Source organism: Octodon degus, unplaced genomic scaffold (assembly GCF_000260255.1).
Source record: "Octodon degus isolate 3935 unplaced genomic scaffold, OctDeg1.0 scaffold00111, whole genome shotgun sequence".
NCBI classification, from domain to species: domain Eukaryota; kingdom Metazoa; phylum Chordata; class Mammalia; order Rodentia; family Octodontidae; genus Octodon; species Octodon degus.
Genome location: NW_004524687.1, coordinates 5,908,415 through 5,911,439, shown reverse-complemented (window position 1 = coordinate 5,911,439; position 3,025 = coordinate 5,908,415). Strand labels below are relative to the sequence as shown.

The following is a 3,025-nucleotide window of genomic DNA, read 5'->3' as shown; positions in this document are numbered from 1 at the left end:
ACCCCAAAAACCAGACCCAAGGATCAATGGAACTGAATAAAGCTTCAGAAAGAACTCCAAATACAATTGACAAAGGAGGTCTTCATTGGAAGGAAGATCATCTCTCTAATAATGACGATTGAAAAACTGGATTTTTCAATCCAGTTGTTCCTTCCCAGAACAAGGAATACCTTTGTATCTTCTGATATCCTGTTTAAGTGCCAAAGATTAAAACTAGACTGAGATCTTTCACTCTGTACTAATTAAAATCAAAATGGATGAAAGATCTAAACATTAAAACAGAAACATTAAATTTCCTCGAAGATAGAATAGGTAGAATTCGGGGCTGGGGAGATGGCTCAGTGGAATAAGCACTTCCCTGGCAAGGGCAAGGGCCTGAGTTCAATCCCTGGTTCTGGAAAAAAAAAAAAAAAAAGAATAGGTAGAATTCCTGAAGATGTTCCTGTGGGCAAAGCCTTTAAGAACAAACCTCAATCACACAGGAACTACAACAAAAATCAATAGGTGAGATATCATCCTATTAAAAAGCTTTTATACAGCAAAAGAAACCAAAAGAATGAAGAGACAATCCATAGAGTGGGAAAAATGTCGCTGTTTCTCAGATAAAAGATAATATCTAGCCCGCTGGAGCCTGTTCGCGTCAAGTGACCAGAGTCTGCGAATTCTCCGCTGAGAGCCACTCTGGACCGCTCAGACCTTAGTTTCTATTCTTTGAAAACACTAAGAATATGTCCCTGCACCAGTTTTTACTAGAGCCAATCACCTGCCATGCCTGGAACAGGGACCATACCTAGATTGCCCTTAGTCCCAATAATCACGAAGTTCACATCTATAAGAATGGGAGCCAGTGGGTGAAAGCTCATGAACTCAAGGAGCACAATGGACACATCACAGGGATTGACGGGGCACCCAAGAGCGATCGCATCGTAACTTGCGGAGCGGACCGTAATGCCTAGTTAGGAACCAGAAAGATGGTGTTTGGAAGCCAATGTTGGTGATTTTGAGGATTAACCGTGCAGCCACTTTTGCGAAGTGATCCCCTCTAGAGAACAAATTTGCTGTGGGAAGTGGAGAACGGCTCATTTCTGTTTGTTACTTCGAGTCTGAAAATGACTGGTGGATGAGTAAGCACACTAAAAAGAGCCAATTCGCTCTATGGTCCTCAGCTTGGATTGGCATCCCAACAACGTTTTGCTGGCAGCAGGATCCTGTGATTTCAAATGCAGGGTGTTTTCTGCCTACATTAAAGAAGTGGATGAATAGCCAGCCAGTATGCCCTGGGGCAGCAAGATGCCTTTTGACCATCTGATGTCAGAGTTTGGTAGCAGTGGCACTGGTGGTTGGGTCAATGGGGTCAGCTTCTCTGCTAGTGGGAGCCGCCTGGCTTGGGTCAGTCATGACAGCCCCATGTCTGTTGCTGATGACTCAAAAAGTGTGCAGGTCTCTACTCTGAAAACTGAGTTTCTGCCATTTCTGAGTGTGTCATTTGTCTCTCAGAACAGCGTTGTGGCTGCCGGCCATGACTGTTGTCCAATGCTCTTTAACTATGATGACCGCGGCTGCTTGACCTTTGTGTCCAAGCTTGACATTCCAAACCAGAGCATTCAGAGTAACATGTCTGCCATGGTATGATTCCACAGCATGGACAAGAGAGCGACCACTGAGGACTGTAATACAGCTTTGGAGACACTGCACCAGAATAGCATCACTCAAATGTTTATTTATGAGGTGGACAAGCAAGATTGTCGCAAATTTTGCACGACTGGCATCGATGGAGCCATGACAATTTAGGATTTCAAGACCTTAGAGTCCTCAATCCAGGGGCTCCGAAAAATGTGAAGCTGAGTGGACCCGCCACCCAGAATGAGAGTGGCAGCTGAGCACGGCCCTGCCATTCCTTCACATGACAGTGAGGAAAGCCAGCCCAAAGAAACACTGTAACATCCCACACAAATATTGTGTTTTTGTTTGAATATAATTGGTGAAAGTGTTGGTTTTTTAAAAAAATGGTGGTGGTTTTGTTTTGTTTTTGCGATTTCATTCCATGCTTGACCAAAGCTTCTCTTTAAGTAGTTTATTATGGAATTGTCACACTAACTTAAAAGAAAGGGTGAAGGAGGTATGTAAATTGTCTGCTAGAAAAATTAAATAAAAATCCTGAATGTCAAAAAAAAATCTAGAATATATAAAGAATTCAAAAATATCAGTCCCCAAATTTAAAGACCCAATCTAAAAATGGGAATCTGAAATGAATGGATACTTCTCAGATGAAGAAGTAGAAATGACAAATATGTATATGAAAAAATGTTCAATATCACTGGTGATTTGAAAGATGCAAATTAAAACAGTGCTGAGATTTCATCTCACTCCAGAAAGACTGGGTATTATCAAGAAATCAACCAATAACAAATGCTGAGGAGACTGTGAGGAAAAAGCCTTCTCCGCTGCTGGTGGGAGTGTAGACTGGTGCAATTACTGTGGAAGTTAGTGAAGATAACTTAAAACACTACAACTGGAGGTTCTATTTGATGAGCTAATCCCCTTCTTGGCACTTCCTGAAGGAAAATTATCACACCACAGTTATATGCATACCCATGTTTATAGAAGCACAGTTTGTAATTTCTAATGCTGTAAACAGCCCAAATCACCATACCCATCAACTGATGGATGGCAAAGAAGGTATAGCTTCTTATATACAATGGAATACCACTTTAACATAAAAAATGATAAACTTCAGCCATTTCTAGATGAATGGATGCACCATGAGATCACACTCATAAGTGAAATTAAACAGATGCCCGTGTTCAAACACTACATTGTTTTTCTGGTGTGAGAACCCAGAAGTATAAATTAAGACCAAAATAGATAAAAGATACTGGAAAATGGGAAGAAAATGTTCCAATCAGAAGGGAAACAAAGGAGGGAAGAGAGGGAAGGAAAGGATGGAGCAAGAAAAAAGTAATAGAAGGGAAAACTGGATTTAAAGCTTTTGTAAAGAAGGAGAGGAAGAGGGATTGAAGGGGAG

The 3,025-nt window shown here is 41.3% G+C and overlaps 1 pseudogene; it reads left to right on the top strand.

Annotated features, from left to right (window-relative positions):
• Positions 1–707: 707 nt before the first annotated feature.
• LOC101560124 lies at positions 708–1,839 on the top strand (annotated as a pseudogene).
• The last annotated feature ends 1,186 nt before the right edge of the window (positions 1,840–3,025 follow it).